At 47.3% G+C, this 20,594-nt stretch overlaps 1 long non-coding RNA gene across 1 annotated transcript in view; it reads left to right on the top strand.

Annotated features, from left to right (window-relative positions):
• Positions 1-20,594, top strand: part of LOC144136209 (uncharacterized) — an 87,568-nt gene that overhangs the window by 23,143 nt on the left and 43,831 nt on the right. The gene's annotated exons all lie outside the window — the stretch shown is intronic.

Consider the following 20,594-nt stretch of genomic DNA (forward strand, 5'->3'; position numbering starts at 1 on the left):
AGATAGCCCCAATGTAAACAGTCGCCGCAGTTTGGCGAGCACGCGAGCTCTCCTTTTTGCATTCGCAGCCGGCGGTATATACATCAAGTGCGCGGAACGGGCGGCCCGCGTATTATGCCGCCTCCCGCCGCCGGAGTCCGCGAGGCGTGTATTATACACGCGCGCCGTGTTCGCCGCGTTGTTTTCCGGTTCGCATTCGAGTCGCGCGGCAAACAACCCTGGGCAGACACGGCGGATCCGAGCGCGCGCACGCGTACACGCCGGGGCATAAACACGTCCCCGCAACGGCATCTGCTCACGCAACCTGCCATCAGCGTCCAATCGGGGCCGGCCGGGCACCGGTTCCCGTCACGCGTCGCCGCACTCACGCGACATTATGCAAACTTCTTCAGCCTCGAAGTCGCCGACGCCGCCGAACGATGCACGGCATTTCCGTGCGGCCCGTGACGAGGGGCGAGTCTCAATGGCCCAGGCGCCGTGTCGCATGGCATCGCGTGCTGACGCGTTTGAGAAAAATACCGCACGGTCGTAAATACGTTCTGCGCACAGCTCCACCTGTGTGAACACAACGAGAAGCAATGCTCTATACGGGGCCAACAAGAGCGACTCTGTTTGTGGCACTGCGCGCCGTATCATTTCTCACAATAGACGACTCGGTCCGACTCCCTGTACCCGTTTCGTTCTCGCTCTCTCAATTCCCCCCTCTGCGCCAGCGCGCAGAATTCTTTGTCTGCTGGTTATTCAGCGACTGTGCGCTATTCCTGCTCCGTTTGTAATGATGAGCTGTTTACATCTCTATAAGCAGACTGCCTATGCAGTTTACAACACCTTGCTTACTCCTAAGTAGGTTTCTTCAGGCATTTGTTGAGCATTGTGTACGCTGAAGCATCATGACTCTCCTTCTTCGTAACGTAGACGCTTGTGACGTATCGCAAAGAAGGACAATCTCTCGGCAGTAGTATTTCACGGGCACCTGGACTGTTATTTGTCGTGTTGGCACATTTTTATATTCATAAGGATTTGTGCTTTTGAAGCAGCAGTTTTCAAGCACGGAAATAGCTTCTTTACTGCCTTCTTCCCATCAGACGTAGTGTTTTTCCAAGAACTCGCGTCCCGCAGACTTTTGTCCGATAGTACGTTAGCGCCTGTCCTGTCCACTTCTGTGTCGTCCGTGTCCTTTTTGCGCTATGTTTTCTAAGAACTGTTACCAACTAGCCCAAACCAAGCTACTGTTAAGAAATACGTACCCTTATGCATCACTTCTGTAGTTGTACTAGTTTTGTCATTTAGGGTCTGGTCTACTCATTTTTCGAATTACAATGTGGCGAACCATGTGAAGCATTCCCAGTAAAAAATATTTCCACCCTTAAAAGTGTGATGCTAATGACTGCATCCTTCCCACACCCTTAATTTTGCTTGTTTTTTTTAAAGGGTGCGCTGAACACGTTAGCAATTTTAATGCACCCATGGACCTTTTAAAGGTGCACTGGTGCAATGGTGTTACAGGTCCTCGGGCTCAAGGGTTCATAGAAGTATACGGGTGTTCTTCGACTTGTAAAACATTGCAGTAGTTCAGTCAGGCGTGCTTTTAAAATGATGTGAGCTATCTGAGCTTTCCATTAAATGACAGCTGCTTCCTTGATGCGAGCAGCTATTATTGCGATTTGCGCCCCCATAATGTGACCATCAACTGAGTGTAGCTGAAGTGCTAAGCATAACTGACACCAAACAGGGGCTCGCTGAAATGGCACATATAAACTTGGAGAAAGTATGCGTGTCAAGGCAAGAAAGTATTGTGCGCAGCAGCTGTGTCTTCTGTGTTGAACTCTGTCACCTCAGTAGCTTTGTACGACTCATTCTAGTTACGCTTATACCTGTTTATGTTCCTTTGGCAAAAATACGTGGCACATTGTAGCATCGTTTTATTGTGCGAGCTGGTTTGCTGAAGGTTGTTTCCTTAAGCAAGCTCTTTTTTTCTTTTCTGAATGTATTAAGAAAAATCACGCCTTGAACATCATGCAGGCGTCACAAATGTGACTCCCAGCAAACAGGCGCAGAAACACCGTGAAAGACACATCTGGGTATTAAAATTATAGTTGGGGGTGCAGTAAATGTAGTGCAAAGTTAGCCAGATCGTCGGCAGCATTTCGTAGGGAATGTTTAGCTTCCCTCCAAAAGTGCACCCCCCCCCCCCTCCCCCGAAAAAAAAAAAGATCAGCGCCTTTTACAGCAGTGAAAAACCTATGAAACTACTGTAAAGCAGTCGGAAAAAGGGTACAAATGTAACGATCCGACCCTTACTATGGGTCTGGCAAACATACTTTGCACCCTTTTGGGAGGGTGCAAGGGTGCGAGTTATAGACACGAAAATGCGCCCTTAGGGTGCAAATTTTTTTAGTGTTAAAGCATGTAGCGTAGTGGGAAGGTTACGCAACAAAGGTTGTACGCGGGCTAGTTGTCGCAAGGTTCCGTTGCTAAAGAAATTTTGCGGTGCTTAGAAATTCATATTCACAGAAAATTACAAAGGAGAGGACGTTATGTGTACTCCGCTCACTCCCTTGTGTTTTTCTGTAAATGTGAATATCTAAGCAGCGCAAAATTTCTTTGCCAACGGAATGTGGTGCGGCTATTGGAGGTGTCGAAATTTAATTACTGCAATCATTTCTTATAGTTCGTATAACCTGGGCAACAAAATTTTATTCTTGCTATTCTTCGCCCTCTTTGTTTGCTGTACCTTCGTTCTGAGATAAAGAAGCAGTCACTGACTGTAGCGAGAAAAAAAAAAAAACGTTTGGAAACTGCTGCGGGTTTCTTGTTCACAATAAGGGGAACAAGAACAGATGCCGGTTTATATGGGAAGAATTTGACGAAATGGAACAGGCGTACAGGTAGTCAGCAAGTTACCTTCGTTTGTGTTCAGGGCTTTTGGCCTGATTTTCGATCAATATCGATTCCAGTAAAAGTCCCGCCGTTGCGTTCCGTTCTTTGGATTTAAGATATGAGCCGTTAGTCTCATGTCCGTGTCCCGCGCAAAGGCGTGCTTGTTGCTTTTCATATCGCGCTAGTGCTTCTTTAGCCATTTCTCGCTCTCACCGACGTAAACATGATTGCAGTCCAGGCATGAGACGTTGTGAATCCCTCCTAGAAAGTTCATATGTGATCAGTTTTCTATTACGTGCCTATCAGTCAGCTTTGAAGCCTGTTCGCATACGGGACGTGAGCGACGCGCAAGTTATCCCTTGAAAACAACCGAGCAAGAGAGAAAGAGAGAAGAGGACAGGCGGAGAGATTGACCAGAACTGTGTCCCAATACTGCACCGGGGTAACGGGAGGAAGGGAAGAGCAGATGTACGTAAAGGTGAAATAGAGTGTTGTAAGGACCAAGGGCGCGAGCTATATAGACTTCCATGCGGCAGTGTCACAACATGTCGTGTATATTATGAGAATGGTGCCCTCAAGAACCCGGACAGGTCTTGGCAAGCCTTCAAGGCTGGCACAGACAAAGACTTCGCTTTTGTCATTAACGTCCTACGGAACCGCCGCGGTGGCTGAGTGGTTACGGCGCTCGGCTGCCGGCCCGAAAGACGCGGGTTCGATCCCGGCCGCGGCGGTCCAATTTCGATGGAGGAGAAATTCTGGAGGCCCGTGTACTGTGCGATGTCAGTGCACGTTAAAAAACCACAGGTTGTCGAAATTTCCGGAGGCCTTCACTACGGCGTCTCTCATAGCCTGAGTCGCTTTGGGACGTTAAACCCCCATAAACCAAACCATTAGCGTCCTATGATTCGTGGTCGTGGGATGGGTAACCTGCTCCTGAATCCTTTCAATAAAGAGGCTGGGGTAACCGTTCGACGAAAGTCCCCGGTGCACTCTCTTCAGTCCGCCTTCCACAGCGTCTCTCTCAGTGCAGACGCGTGCTGCGCCGTGCTGAGGAGGCAACAACGGAGGCTTGGTGAACAACCAGACGCCAAATACAATTATTGGCGATGGTCGTTGCTCTGGACATGGACATACAAGAACGGGAGGCGGTTGTCTTGTTAGAATTCAGCGGTTAATATTAGGCTTGGCCACACTGAGTTTAATGCTTGTTAGAATCGTGTCTTCATTGCCTGAAATACAGAAGCAATCCTGGATATACCGGTAAAACACCTTGGGTACTGGAGTGAAGAGATCTAGTACTTTATCTTCCAGTACTTTTTTGACAAGGCTTGCAGAGGTGACCAATATAGGCGCGCCCATCGCTGCGCCGTGCGTCTACTTGTAGCATCTGATGCGTACGAAAAAATTACTTTGCTAAGCAGAGCCATAGTAATGCCTTCGCTGAAGAACATCAAAGGAAATGAGTGCTACGAGTGCCGTCTTTCTGCAATGCTTCATTGCGCGTGGTGATGGCTAAGTCTACCGAGACGCTGGGGAAGAGTGCCGTGTCGTCAGCGAAAGTCATAATGTCCTCTGAGTGTGCATGTAACTTCAGGTTTCGTATCTTTTCAACGAAGTTTGAACAGTTCCACTGATACGTTTCGGTGATTCCTCCTTAACTGAATCAACACAGCGTGGAGGTACCCCGAAATTCGGTAAGCGGCGGCTTTGCAAAGTCCACTTTTGGCCACAGAGGGACCCCATGCTTGTGGATCATGGGAACGCCCTAAATTGCTGGAGCCGAGCTTTCTCTTCTTTTTCCTGTCTGCTGATCTGCTTTTGTCTCGTACTAATAAGATAGTGACAGCTGTCGTTCACTTGGATACCAACACACTTTTTTGTAAGCGTTTACTCATGCTAAATACAACTTCACAAGAAAAATCCCCTGGAATACCCAAGCCTATTAATTAAGTGGTAAATGCCTTAATTTTAGCAATGCGACTCAGGCCCGCTTAAGCTATGGTTTATCTGCACTTTTGGTGCTGTCACTGGTGCAATGGATGAGTTCCCTTCCAGAAGTAAATTTTCGCTGACTAGAATACAGCGTGTTGTTCATGAGAGAATATACCGATTTCACAAAGCCCACTGCACGTGCGCGCGTTTATCGAAAGCAGTAAAGCGCCATCTTGGTTGTAGTCCTCCGCGGCGCCGTCTGCACGACAGCCCACCTTATTTGGCGCCTTGACTGGCGTTAGACCCGGCCGCAGCAGGTTTCCGCCGTGTAATTTATTATGGTCAGTTAAAAGAAACAGAGGCGCCACTACAGAGTTTCGAGGGGCACAGTCATAATCGAAGCTGGTGCAGCGCTGGAAGAATGTGTAGTTACTGCATTGTGGGGTGACCGCGGCGGAGACGCTGGGCTTGTTACTCGAACTTTCATCATAAAATGTTTCAGGTGACGATGAAAACATGCTTTACCGTCACTTTTGCTCACTTTGCCAGCAGAACGTTTCTATGCATAGCGAAGCGAGAGTTCGAGCGCCCTCATACAGTGTTTACATTTCTTGCCATCTCGTTTTGCACTGTCAATTTGCGCGGTATTCATCCACGCGGTTGTTTTATTTGCTCAAATAAACATATAACTATATTCACAACATGTTTGGTGGCTTATCAGAAAGAAATCTGAGCCAGTACGAGCAATCTATGCTGTTTTGCTTAATAGAATTGTGACAAACGCGTGTGTTTAATGGAAAATGAGAAAACGAGGAGCAAATCGGGGATGTTCCTAGTGCGCAATGATTAGGGTAGAATGGTGTCTATACTTTTGACCAATAAGTTGGTTTTTCATCGAATTATTGTAACTCAGATTTTTTTTTTTTGTCGCGATAGCATATGCGGCTCGTTCGAAAAGCCGTCTCCCTGACGTAGGATTGACAGGAAGGCCTCAGAAACGTGACGGAAATATTCCCAGAAGTTTCAAATCAAAAAAGAAATTCACCGCCATTGGGGTTCGAACCCAGGCCCTCTGCTTGTGTAAGGCGGGCATGCAATGCATACGCCACAAAGGTTTTTTTTTTATTTATATGCCATAGAGGGTTTTTTTGTTGGTTTAAGCGTGTTATAGGGGCACCAGGTGAACGCGAAAGTGAGAGAAACAAAAAGAAAGAAAGAAAGAAAGAAAGAAAGAAAGAAAGAAAGAAAGAAAGAAAGAAAGAAAGAAAGAAAGAAAGAAAGAAAGAAAAGGCGCTGTCGCGTCTACTCTTAAAGCAAAGCTTAAGCGTCCTCCTAATTTTAAGGCGATAGCCTTTAATGGCTCATACTCACGTCTGTCCGTTACATTTTTGGTCACGTGACCTTTTGATGGCACGTGATCTCTCTGCCCCGCTCGCGCCAGGAGCTCTTCTCCTCTGTCGCGAAATGAATTCAAGCGCGTCATATTCAAATCACTGCAATGAGTCGCAAACGGCTATCGCGTTCCCGAAGTTAAGAGATATCTAAGTGCCTCCATCGAATTTTCTTTATTTAGGATAATGTAACCTTTGCTGCCAGGGCAATTTGTAATTTGAATGCACTTAGTAGATCGAGAATGGACGAAGACAGATGGCAAGACGTTGCGTCTCGCCGTCTGTCAAATCATCATCCACGTCACGGGGATGGTGAAAATTTCATTTTAATGGCGAAAGGGCCGCTTTGGCTGAAGCGTGCTATGGGTGACGCCTTTGGTCTGCTGTAGGCTGGGTAAAATACCCATTTTTCAAGCATTTCATTCCAGACTAGCCGAGCACCAGTTCTGGGGAAAGCTTGTGCCCATTGAAAACAAAATTACTGCCGATTTGCGCAGTTAATGAAATGCGAAGTAGGTGCGCTAACACTGCTTACCCCTGCTATAATTTTATAAGCGACGCAAAATGCGCCGGCGTTCTACGAGGCCGCTCCGCCTTCTCATCGGCTAGGACGCGCGACGCGGCGTCGCCACCGTCTTCTTCGCGCTTCAAGCTCACGGAGAGAGAGAGAGAGGAGGAATAGAGAGAGCAGGGGCGGCTTGCACGATGAAAATAAGAGAGCCTTATTTGCAGTCTAATCTTATTCCTGGTATAAAACCTCTCTCGGTTGTGAGAAAAGGAAATAAGCATAGCTAGTTGACTTTGCCCGTGGATGCCCCGAGCGCACCACGAACGCCGACTAAAACACTGAGCTACCAAGCTTTTTGTCGGCGTTCGGGGTGCGCATGAGGAGCCCACCGACAAAGTGAACTAGCTATGCGCCTTTACTTTCCTCAGAGCAGAGAGAGGTTTTAGACCGCCCGGCCCAGGCTTCGGACTGCCATCGGCGAAATTCGTGATTTCGGCTAGAAGTGCTGCGCACTAAAAATTAGTGGGTGTCTGGCGGCACTGGCGAATGAACTCTGCACCCCCTGCTTACGAGGCGACCATCTATACAAGACCTCGATTTCAGACGGGGTGAAAAGCTTGGTATACAGTCGAGCCAGGATATATCGAACCCGAATATATTGAATTATTGGCTGTATATCGAACACACAAATTATCCCCTTGAAAATCTTGAGTGAAAATATAAGGAAGTCGCGCAGTATACCGAAGTGCAAGCTGTCTGGCCGTTCAATATCTCGAACTGCGCGCCGAGTCCCTGCAAGTAGCGCTTCTCCTACAGGGCGCTCTTTGATCTCTTTTTCGCGTGCAGGGGTGGGTCGGCTGCGCGGCCTTGGGCCCCTGCTGGCAACGATGGCTCTGTGAAACCGCGTGACGAGGTGAACGCGGGGTGTGATTGATGGTGGCCTTCGACCTACGGTACTCATTTTCGGCGCCACTTTGTTCTCACCCGATGAAGCCAACCTACTATGCAGCCTATGCAACCTACTATGCTTCACGCGCTTCGCTGCCTAAAGCGTTGGGGAAACATGGTATACCTCAATTTTAATGAGCGATTATTCTTTTTACAGTAGTCTAGTAGCAAGATCCTTGATCCTAGTAACAAGATCAGCCATCTTATGATAGGCAGTGGCTAGTTCCAAAAAACCGTTCATTGTGGCCTCAGTGCGAAGCAGGTTAATAGGCGTACCAACTCCTAGCGACCATGCACTGCCAGCATGCCGGCGGGCGTCGCTGGATAAAGCTCGTCACCTGCGTAGATACATTGTACTCTTGCTTCTAGACTGCAGTTACGGTTTATATACTGTTTTTTTTTCATATTTCGAATTACCGATTATCGAACTATTTCGTGATCCCCTCCGGGTTCAATATGCGAGTTCGACTGCATTATCATTGCGATTGAGCCGCTTATGCCTGGAATGCTCAACCGCATGCGACAGGAAGCGCACTGTGATGCGGATACACGCTTTCCCAAACGCGCTGTCTGGGCGTCGTCATATTGCTCGCTGTACTTGTGCGTGTACTTGGCTCTACCACTTGTAAAATGTTGGCGCGTGGGACACCGGCAGTACACAGGAAACTATGGCGATGTCCAGGGAGTGTGTTTGGGTATAGGTATATAGGTAGGACTACAAAAGACAGAGAAATTATTAGGAAACCGAAGGTCACTGATTTGATAAAAAGGTTTGAATGTGTCATCGTGTGAACGTGTTGTAAGCTGGAAGCAGCGGACACCTGTCGTATATATAGCCGCTGACCTTACCACGCCTTTGAGCAATGTTTCAAATGCGAAGATGAGTTTCCCCCTATATCCATTACTCAGAGCCACAACACTGCCATAATAAAATGCGAGTGAAGACTTGGAACCTATGCGGATCCGGAAAACTACAGCTAAGGGACCTTTGCCATGCTATAAGCAGATATCGCGGGCTTCCTGTAGAGCTGCAATGCATATGTGTTGCACTAAACATGAGAGTCCTGTTAAAGTTTGCTGTCTTTCTTGCTGCAATGCACTCTACGCTCAGAGCGGACAGCGCTGTGTCTTTCAATTTTGTCTACATACGCCTGTGGGTTTTACGCCGCTTCATTCATGACCACTGGAGGGCAAAGGGATGGACTATGAGAGCAGCAGATTTCGTCGTAACGAATGGCTTAGTTTGCGAATGTAGATAAAGATATCGAAGGGCCATATGACTCTAGCGAACAAGCTAAAAAGTGGTTTGACAGGTTGCTCTACATTTATGCTAGCGTCGGCGCCGCCAAGGACATAATGCGGCAGTCGTCGCAGATCTGTCGAATTCTCCGCTATAAACTGGATATGGCTTTTAAAAATAATTTAGAGGCAAACACGGGGACAATTTATGTGCTCCGAACTATTCTGCAGGTGCGTCCTTGTTGCTGCCCTTCAGCACGTACTGCAGACGAACTCAGATATGAAATGAACGAAAACATTCACTACCTGCTATGCCAACCAGCCGTTGTGGGGCTCACACGGCAACAGCTAGGCGCGCTGTGCGAAGGTCGTACGCAGGGTACCGCGAAGCTGAATTACTCTGAGAGCATGGCCCCAACTGAAAACTGAATGTGCGCAATTATTCCCTGTAACCTCTTTTGTCTTCTGAGGTAATTCCCTTCGAACCTGGATACAAAAGCACAGAATGCTCCTCCTACAGGCTTCATTCCTCGGAGGCATAGGAAGATTAGGCCTGAAAAAAACAAGACGAAAATTAACTAAAAAAAAAACCCTCTGTGCTCAAACTTCTGTCTCGTACTGTAGTGGCGAGGCATTAGTAACGTGGAATGTGGCGGCCTTTTTGGTATTCTTCTGCCAGACCAAGAATGATGTGGGGTTAGTTAGCACATCCGCGGTGGCTGAGTGTCTCTGACGTTCGGCTGCTGAGCCCAAAGTCGCGGGTTCGATGCCGGTCGTTGCGACTGCATTTCGGTTGGAGCTAAGCTCCAAATCGCCCGTGTGCTGTGCGATGCCACTAAATGGACGTCAAAGAACCCCAGACGGTCGAGATCAAGACAAATCAATCCGGAACTCTCTTCTACAGCATTTCTTGCAACTCGCATGCAGCTTCTGGGCGTTAAACCTCACATAAAACACCAGTTATCATAGGAGCAGCCGGCATACTCTTCTTCTTCTTCTTCTTCTTCTTCTTCTTCTTCTTCTTCTTCTTCTTCTTCTTCTTCTTCTTCTTCTTCTTCTTCTTCTTCTTCTTCTTCTTCTTCTTCTTTTTCTTCTTTTTCTTCTTCTTCTTCTTCTTCTCCTCCTCCTCCTCCTCCTCCTTCTTCTTCTTCTTCTTCTTCTTCTTCTTCTTCTTCTGCTTCTTCTTCTTCTGCTTCTTCTTCTTCTCCTCCTCCTTCTTCTTCTTCTTCTCCTCCTCCTCCTCCTTAGTAAGCATTGCACATACCCACGCAGGGGGATTGGCCAAGGGTCAGTAGATAATCCCAATGTGAAATTTGAGCGGGGAAAAATAGGCGTGCGAAGACTGAATCAAGATAAAAATTGGAAAAGTCAAATGAATTAAAGAAATATGAATTACCAGGAATAGAATCGAGCATTTTTGGACATGCGACAAAATTTTGTATACAGCTAACAAGGTAATCGATCAGTTGCATTTTTATAATCATGAAGGTAAACGCAAACACTGCTTAACGGGAATCCCTTTGCGCTCGCACCGAACGAAAGAACTGGAAGAGACAGAGGGAGTCCTAACCTCGAAAGAGGGACCTCCAAATACTGTTTTCTCTCAACTGCGAACCGCCGGCAAGAGAGGAGAAAATGATCTACTGTTTCAACTTGCCCACAGGATACACAAAGGTTTGTCGCAGCGAACCCACACCTGCATAAGTACAAATTTAAGTGAGAGATTCTGCATCGCAGAAGCGTCATTGACACCTCACAAAGCCTTGATTTACACCGCCGGATATTCCATGGGTACTTTAAATGGTGAAAATCCACGGTATTGAGCAATGGATCACTCAAGTTGGCTGAAATATGTTGGAAGCGCTGGAAACGTGAAGTTTCTAACAGAATGAGGTGAGGGACGGGATAGATTACAAGAACCTGACAGCTGACCTTGCCGATAAATCAGCCACCTCGTTAAAATAGACGCCCGAATGCCCAGGTACCCAGACAAAGCGGATCTCACGCACTGTGCGCGAAAAAAAAAAACCTAAGCGAACGATTCAATAAAGATTTTCCCGAATTTTGGAGAGCGACTAGAAATGAAAGGCAGTCTGCAAGAACAAGAACCCGTGCTACATGCCTAGGAATTTTAAGAAGAGCCAAACCAATGGCCAGAAACTCTGCAAAGAATATAGGAGTATAACCTGGGATACGAACGGAATAGCTCCAAGCCAGCTCCTGCGAATATATCCCAATCGCCGCCTTCTCACAGCTGCCGGAGGCATCAGTGGAGATAACAGTATGAAAAGGAAAATTCTGTAGGTGTTCAGAAAGGAGACCATTTAGGATATTTGCGGGCATATGTTTCGCATGGGACGGGAAAATATGGTCGTAATAGAAGACGGGGTCAGCCTGCGTATCTCTGTTGCAAGGAGATCAGATCAACCTGAAGCGGGGCTAACAGATTCTGCGTGAACCTAACTTGCGAAAGTTGATAGCTTGGCCAATGATTAGTGAGAAACAGGTGTAGTTTGGATAGAAAAATGGGACTACTAACGCCGAGGGCCGGGTCAAAGGACCTGAGGAAAGTACGCACTGTTAGAAGGTTGAAGCGGGAAAAGAGATCGAGAATACGGGCTTCCGGACAAAAGACAGCGTTTGAAGGTGATTTTGGGAGACCGAGGCATAGCCGTAGGGCACGCCTTTTCAGTAATGCTAATGACTGCAGCTTGTAGTTGGCGCTACCAGAGAACAAGACGCAATCAAATTCCAGAATCGGTCTCATATAAGCCTTATAGAGCAACAGTAACGTGTCACGACGCATGCCAAACTTTTTACTGCCAACTCATGTCAACCGACCCAGAGCACATTCCCCTTTAATAACATTATTCTTAATATGGTGTCGCCAGTCCAAACCTTGATCATAAGTAACGCCTAGGTATTTAACCGACTCCACCTGCGGAATCGGAGTGGAGCGGTATACTAGCGAGATGTACAAAGAAGTGTCGGACGGGAATACCAGCACGCCACATTTGCTGACACTAAGTGATGAATTAATTTGGTTCAACCTGACTTCAATGGCATTCAGTTATGCCTGCAAACACTCGTAGAGTGCATGAATATCCTTTGCTGATGCGAAAAAAGCTATATCATCTGCATATACATAAACTGTAATGTTTGGATGAATGGGTAGGTCCCAAACCAATATGTTGAAAAGCAGTGGAGACACAACAGATCCTTGTGGCACACCTCTTGATTGAACGTAGGTATTAGAAGAGAAATATCCGTCTGTACAGAATAAAAATATATCTTTTAAAAATTCACAAATCCAAGCATAGATGTAGTGCGGTAGATGTAGCTGAGCAAGGTTGTTAATAAGGACCGTGTGCTCAACGCTGTCATAGGCCTTAGCAACATCAAGTGTCACCAAGGCCGCAACTTCTCTCTTGCGCATTGAGAGTGGTATTCGGCTCTCGAGATCCACATGCGCGGACCATACGGAACAACCGCGACGAAAGCCAATCTGTGTGGAGTTAAGGCCATTAACGTGATGAACATGCTCTGTGAGGCGACTGCGTACTACTCTTTCTATTAGCTTTACTAAATTTGAGGTTAAAGCAATCGGCCGAATATTGTCTAAATAAAATCCATTCTCTGCATTTTTCAAAAGTAAAATTATTTTCGCAATTTTCCAACTGTAAGGAATCCAAGAGTTTTCCAATGGCGCATTTACAATATCCAGAAGGTGAGTTGGAAAGTCTTGCGCTAAAATCTTTAATATGCCCACAGTAACCCCATTAGATCCCAGGGCAGTTGACTGCATCGAGGAAACAGTTGGGAGGAGCTCCGACGCGTCCACCTCAGGATAGTCCGAGCTGGGGGTGAGAGTGTGCAAAGGTTCCGTTTCCTGCACTTGGAAACGTAAACCAGCCCCTGAGAGATACGTTCAAGCTGTTGCTTAGCTTCCTGCGGAGACCATACCATTGACTTTATGCGGTTGGAGGCCGGAGAGTTGTTATTCTGCGCCATGAATCTATATAGAGCCTTCTTATTCTGGGGTTTAGAGAAATACGTGTTTAAATTTTGATTATAATCCTCCTTCGCTTTTTTTTAACAGTTCTTTTGAAAGATGCAGAGTAGAACTTATAATTTATCGAATTAGCTGGGCTCTGATTATAGGAAAGACTTTTCCATACTGCTTTTCTACGACGATAAGCTTTCTCACACTCCTCCGTCCACCAAGGAGACGGCTGTCTGGCAGGGGCAGTAGCGCACACAGAGAATACAGAGCTCTCAGCAGCATCTTGCAGAGAGGAAATTGCCCGCTGAGCTCTTTCTGCTCGACCTGAGCTAACTATGGAGGGAAGCGAGGCAGATATCCATTTTTATATGCAATGTGGTTTACAAATTTCATTGTTGCACCACCTTTTATGATAGGAGAGGATATAATAGTAAAGGTTATTGGAAAGTGGTCACTAGATGTACCTGAGTCTACTGTTGACCATGCAGGTACTCCAACCCCACGAGATGCTAATGTTAAATCTATGACTGAACGAGAAACTCCACGCATAAAGGTTACTGCTCCGGAATTGCAGCAGCGCACTGCATTCATAGACATCCATGACCAGAGAAGCTGTCCGCAGGAGTCGCAGCGACTACCCCAGACACAGTGGTGCGAATTAAAATCCCCTGCAATGACTGTGCTGTTCGCTCCACTCAGTAAGGTATCCAAACATTCTATCCTGTGAACACCTACAGGAAAGTAGTCTCTCTCCCCTCCTCCCTGTCTCTACTCGTTTCCTCCCTGTCCCTCTTCCTCCTCCGTCCTTGAGTGTTTGGTTTCACTCGGACCCAGCGGATGGACAGCGGGCCTTTTAACAGTTCAAGCACTCATTCCCGGGGCCCTAGTACTCTCCTGGAATAGTTTTTCCCTCCCCTCCTCCACATAGCATACAGTGTTTCTTTGTCGCGTAAAATTAAGGAAATGAACGAAATGCTGATGTTAGCGGTGCCGTACCTGACGTGAGCAAAAATAACGAACTGCGTGCCATCTCCGTTAGTGTTTAAACACGAACGCTAAATGCATTTCGCTGTGTATACGAGAGGTAAGACTAACGCGCGACAACTTCATGTGCTCCTGCCCTGTCGCATCAAGCAAATTTTTAGACAAGCTCCACTACCTCTTAGAGTGGGTGGTCCGCATGGTCTTCCATGGTATTCCTGCTTGGAATTTCTCCCTTGCTCCTTCTCCCGTTAAATTCGCCCCTGGCAAGCACTTTCACACTGGTGCATTCGTTATTCCTGCTTGGACGAGTTACTTTAGAGTAAGAGCGAAAACACGCTTGTGCCAATTGGAAACACGTATCGATAGTAGTCGAGGATGGTCGTGGTTGGAGAACCTGGCTTGAGGAAGGGGACCCCAGATCGGGACCCCTCTTAGGATTCCCTGCCTCAGAGGGTTGGAGACCCCGACGAGACGCAGGTTCAGTGGTGATGGGAGAACGCTTGGAGGCCGAGGGCTGCAGATGAGGCAAAGAGCAAGTACTCGCCCTCCACGGAGGCCTGAAGAGGAGCTGGACTCTATCAGAGTTCGTTAAAAAATTTCACGCTGTCCGCAACCTTACCTAAATCCCATGACCCACTATAAGCATCCAAGTTCCCTTTCGTCACAGCCCATCCCCTCCAATCACGTCAGAAGGAAGATTAGGGGAGTCTCCTTGGCCCTCTGCAATGGAGGGAAAAAAATGGATGTGGCTTAACTGTGGCTAAGCCTGGATATACAAGCGAAAGCTTTAATTGTGCTATGCAAGGCGCTCTTCTCGCTGTTCCGGCGTTTCGGCACCTCTATTAGTTTTTTTGAGTTTCATTCTTGTTCTCCATGGCTTGTGCACGGCGAGTTTTGTCGGCTGGATGATCATACTCTGCCTGGTTCAGATAGTACTACGCGCGTGCACTGCACGCAGGCTCCTCAACGTTCTCCCCCATGGCGTCTGTGCTCGCCCGTCGCGCCAGTTCACTCTTCCTCGGTCTCTGACGCTAACTCCGCGCGATTGGCATTCTGGGCTCCCTCCAGTGAAGCAGTGCGCCGGGCGATATCCGCGGGATGGTCAGACGCCGCTTTCCGACGACAGTTCAAAGCCTCCCGCTTCTGCGCAACGCTCAGAGAAGACGGCCTGGCCTCGACCTCATGCATGGACAAGCTCGCACCAATGCCTACTGAAGGACATGCCTGAAGCGTCAGGGGTTTTTCTGCCCACCGTAGAGCGCGCGTCCGCCATACGGCGGCGCTGTCAGCTGACCCTCTAGCAGACGACACGCAGGCAGCACAGAATTTTCTTGTGACTGCCGTTTCAGCAAAAAGTATGCCTTCTGGGGCGCTGTATCTTATATTATTAGTGTGGTGTGTTTAGTGTTACCGTTCAACAAGTGACGCGTTGATGACTGCAGTTTCTGGAGGGAGTAGCGAGCAAAAATGCATTGCTGTTGCGTTCCGTTTTGCACGTCCAGTCAGCGAAACAAGAAGCCCGGCGTTTCGTTCCATGTTCTTTCGTTAAAATTTAAGCAGCGCTAACTTTTAGGACGAATACACAGAAGACATGCTTAAATTTTAACGAAAGAATATGCATAACCAACTAGCCCCGCAACGTGTTTTACTTCGTTCCATGAAATTCCTGCCGACTTAGAACTCCGGGAAAGACGGCTCAAGGTAATTAGAGGAAAAAGCTGGCAGCCAAGCCCAACATCAAATTATTCTTCAGTTTGTAGCTTGCATTTCCAGCCAAGGAAATGCTACTGTAGACAGTTTGACTGCCCACCAAGACCGGGGTGGACTCTTTTACCCGACGTCAGCACTCCGAAGAGTGTTACAGGGTTTCAAGAAGTTCGTCGATATCATGCTCAAATACCGGACGCATTTTCAAAGGCCACTTTAATTTTTATTCACACAACTAGTATGAATAAAATAGCGAGTGTGCCTGTCCTGACGTGTGAGAACAAGGATAGTGGCCACAGGGAAGCACTACTGCATATTATATGCAACAAGTTAATTAAACCGTTGCTAACAAACCATGCATGCATTTGACATATAGCAACGGTTTAATTAACGTCTTGTGGGTCATATGCAGTAGTGCTTCCCTGTGGCCGCTATCATTCAGACAAGAACGCGGTTGCTAAGGTGTACAACAAGAAACCTATTTCCCGAAAATTCTTGAAACTGCAGTAAGAAACGATTTCCGCCGCCTTCATCGCACCGACGCAGGCCGTTTTTCTTTGTAAGGGCGCACGTGTCTGTGCCTTCAAGAGCAGTTTTTTTTAAATATTCACAAGTCGCTCGCCATGTCTGATACTCCCCTTGTTCCAGTTGTCATTTCATCAACGCACGCGTGCTTGTCATTTGGAGAAACCCAGTCAGTCAGACCGGCTGTGTTACTCCCAAAGTCACTGTATGCGTGTGCATCACGCAGGAACCTAGTGAGCTGTGTTTCTTGCGGAAATAATAGACAAGAGGGGCATGTGTTTATGTGAAATTTGTCAACGCGCGTTATTCAAGGAGGTACCGTTCGGCGAAAGCTCGTCGGGAAAATGGCTAGAAACAGCGCGGGCTGGGCCCTTCAAGATCTGCTTCACCCGATCGAAACATCTCTCGCAATGCTCCGCAGCAAGATTGTAACAGACGTGCGCTTCGCAAAGTTCTCAGAACATTAGATATGAGGGATGTGCCCCCTGCGGATCAGCGACTCCCCAGGCAAGTTACCGCGACGTCTCCGGCTTCCATTCATTGAGCGCCATATGCAGTTCTCCTTTGCTATGAGTCACCTAGCTACAGTTGAGAGCTCAGGTAATTCCGGACTTCCTCCTGTCCTTATTCTATCTCATGGATTATTTTGCCCTTTTGCCTTGTCCGAAGTGGTTATTGATTTTTTGCCATTGGCAGCAGTACAATATACAACCATGCATCATGCAGTGTAAATACTTCTTTTGCGGCATTTCTCGCCAGTTCAAGCACTTGTTTAAATATTGATTTTTCGAACATGTTTCTTTTGTTGCAAACCGTCAAACGTTACTGGTTATGCAGCAGACAAAAAGGTCCTAACGGCATGATAGAACGGGGTGCAAAGCAAGCTTTTAGATTTCCAAATCGAAACTGATGATCTCTTTCAGGAAGTCAGCTGACTTTTTAAGCATTGGCCGCACTCTGAGGCATCCAAAAAACATGTTTTTTTTTTGTCGTTAATGAACTAAACGTTCTTGCTCGACGCCAGAAGAAAGAATGAAACAGCATGATCGGGAGCCACGCATCGCAGTCTCCCCAGCCATTGAAACCGAAATCGAGGGTCAATTTTTAGCGCCGCCTCGTGGCTAGTCCTGCGCACTGTCGTGGCGATCTCGGCGTCCATTGAAATCGAGCTGACGCTTCAGGCATGTTCTTCAGGAGGCATTGCTCGCACTGACTAGGCCAGCACGGCGCTCCTCCTCGCCAGGCGCGCGGTAAGTCACGTCAGGTGGCGGCGCCTCCGCAGACCAAGCCTGTGAGCGCATGCGCCAAGCCGCGGCGGGCGGCGCAGGCTCCGGTCAAATGAAGGTCAAACTGCAGCCCACGACGAAATCGGCGCCGCTAGGCCAGTAAAGATTTTGCTTTAAAACTCAGGGGGAGCTCGAAGCCAAGCGGCCAGCCTTCACAGGCTAAGTGCTCATGAAGCCGACTACCTCGCCCGCTTTTCGCTCTCCGAGTCTGTCCTAATGTTTTCGTGTCGGTATATTTTAGTGCGCGCGTCAGCGCGGCCCAAGGTGCGGGCGTCTCTACAGCAATGAGGTTGATCTACAGTCAGTATTACAAAAATGAGCTTTGAGTTCCTGGCGCCTTGTTCATGCATTCCTTGTGATGCATTACAGGGTCATCAGGAAGTCAGGGGTATTCATGTCTTTAAACAATAAAATTCAACAGAGAATCTTTTGCAAGGATACTCAAGATTTACTTAAGCCATTACACATTAAGAACCCTATGCTGTTTTCATGCATTCCTTATGGGACGTACAGTGGAATGCATGAAAGAACTGGACCAAACGCGGAAGCATTGGGGGGGGGGGGGGGAATAGGAGGATGGGCTGTATCCTTTTGTGACTCTGCCGGCAGTCTGAAACTGAGAGGTGGGTCACTGGCCAGAGAAGGTTTTCTGGGAAAAAATACATTGTTTGATTAGTGCTATTTGTACATTACATTTAAAGTTCTATTTCTTTTTTTGGTCTTAAATTTCCAGATGAGTGGTCGTTACCTCTGTCTTTATCCGTCGCGGTGAACGTAGCGTACGTGGCGCTCATATGAGTGGCTAACAAACATACGTCTTGCAGGCAAGAGTGAAGCAAGTACTCAGGTTTTTTACTGCAAAGTGCAAAATATAGGCTCGAAGACACTGGGGTACAGCAATGAACAGCGAAATAAGGCTCGCTCATTCGCAGGTTCAAACGGCGAGTGTAAGCGAGTGCTCTCTTCGAAGACTTTGCCTCCAAACAGCAGTGCAAAAATGAACGCAACAAGAAAAACCCAAGTGAGAAACATGCGGCGTATCATGATATTGGGCCTGCACAGTATTTCGCGATCCAAGATGGCAGCTAGTCATGCAGACATTGACGCGAGGCCGATAAGAGTATTTTCGTGAATCTGTTGGAAGAGTTATTGAAGCCACAAGATACGAGACCCAGTGCCTGAGTGGCTTCCGAGAATGGAAGCTATGTTATACATGCGCGAATTTTAAAGTGTTCACGTAACCCCAAGTGGCGGGTGACGTAGTTTTAGCATCTGTGTTGTGTTGTTCGTGTGATTGGTTTGTAAATGACGTGCTAAGTTGGCTTTAGAGAAAAAGAAAGGTGTTGTGGTTTCATTGACATCACACCTTACAGTATTCGTTTTTTGCCCGCGGAAAGAAACAGTGTTGTGCCATATGATCTATTTATGTTGCTGGAAGAGCCGCATGATGGACCGCCACGGCGAATCACCACGGTAGTCGAAATCTTTGTTTCATGAACAATGCGCTTTGGTGCGGGCAGTATATGCTGCCCTGCAAGAGCCGCCTAGCTGGCTAATCTATCTGGATGCATGTGTGTGCCTCCCAAACTTTGATGTTTTGGAAGGAGGGTTCATTCAGGGGTAAGGTGGCCTGGTATTTTGAGGCGTGAGCGTGCTTAGACTTTTCTTTTCGGCACTATTTCCATGCAATAAAGAAAAAAAAGGTGTGGTGGTGGAGTGGTTAGCGCAGGGGTTTATAGGTCCGAAGGTGGCTGGTTCGAATCGCCATATGGCTGATTTCTGTTTTTACTTTACTTTTTTGTTTTGCCGCTTATTTTGCGTACTGATCCCTGTATTTGCGTCAGGATTTGCAAAGGCCGGTAAGACATCAGAGAGTCAAGAACTAGTCACCAGAAAAGCATTCATTAGGAACACACTAGAACCACGGTGGCCAATTCGTTTTGAAAGGCATTAGAAATGCATCAGGAAAGGGCACCAGAAAGTCATGAGAAAGGCATATGAGCCTATTGTCAAAAGCCATTAGAGTTTCTAACAAAAGTCATTAGATGTTTTCTTAAGGGATATGCCGCGCTGGTCCGCACATACGCGCGCGCAGCGGTGATCACCGCACGCTATCACGTGGTGTGATCACAGAGTGACCGACTCTCTCCGTTTTTATAACTAGGCGCCGGATGGTAACTCCTGAGTTTTTTTTTTTCTCCGTGCCCTCTCCCCCGGCTGTGCTGTCGCTGAGTAGCATTTTCCTTTATATTTTATTTTTCCACGATCGGTTGTGCCAAACTTATTCGTCTATTCGTCTGCTCTAGGACAGTATCTAAGTTTCTTATTACAATTGGCTTTACGCCCGTGATGTCAGTGATGCGAGCGAGGCAGTATATTTTTTTATTTACTTTAAATGCGTCACAATAAAGTCTGCTTGGACGAGCACTGCAGTGACTTTCGATCGCACCTGCATTGCAGCACGCCAGGCTGAATTCGGTGCGCGATGCAGACACCTTCAATGCCCGATTAATTTACGCTTATGACAGCTTCAGCGCTACACTTCGTAGCGCGATGCGTAATTTGCGCAGACCTAATTTTATATCTGTATATTGGCTCTTTTTCTAAGTAAATATATATACTCTGCCACCGGTCAACCCATCCGATAAAAGACCCAGCCATGCACTTACAGTGAGAAGGTATCAATGATGTTGGGACCAGACATTATAGAGAGATAGAACTGCTACAAACTATTGCTCCCGTCCTAACAACAGCTTGTGCTGAAAAATGCTTGTAAAAAAATTTGAGCAAAGATGCATTAGGCTCCCAGTGGCCGGTCTTAAGTGATTCGAGTCGGACGGCGGCGGTTTGACCTCAGATGATCTCTGGTGCCTCCATTTTTTTTTACATGCACTCCTTTGCGGTGTTTTAAATGTGCGCAGTTAGCAAATTTTAGTACTTCTTTTCCTTCCAGCTTTGTTTCTTTGTAATGATCCATTGCCGTCGCACGTATGGCTATTAACACTTTTGAGAGTCCTCCTAGGTATGACCATGAGCCGCGGACTGCGTGAGAAGTCGGTTATGAGCGTGTTATATGCACCATTACACCGTGGATACTTTATACGTCAAGTATGTATTCTCACTGGATTTCCTGTTGGCTTCCCTTTATTGTTGGGGGACATGGGCCTCTTTCTTTCGCGGGTGAAAACAAC

This window comes from Amblyomma americanum, chromosome 1, assembly GCF_052857255.1.
Source record: "Amblyomma americanum isolate KBUSLIRL-KWMA chromosome 1, ASM5285725v1, whole genome shotgun sequence".
Classification (NCBI taxonomy): domain Eukaryota; kingdom Metazoa; phylum Arthropoda; class Arachnida; order Ixodida; family Ixodidae; genus Amblyomma; species Amblyomma americanum.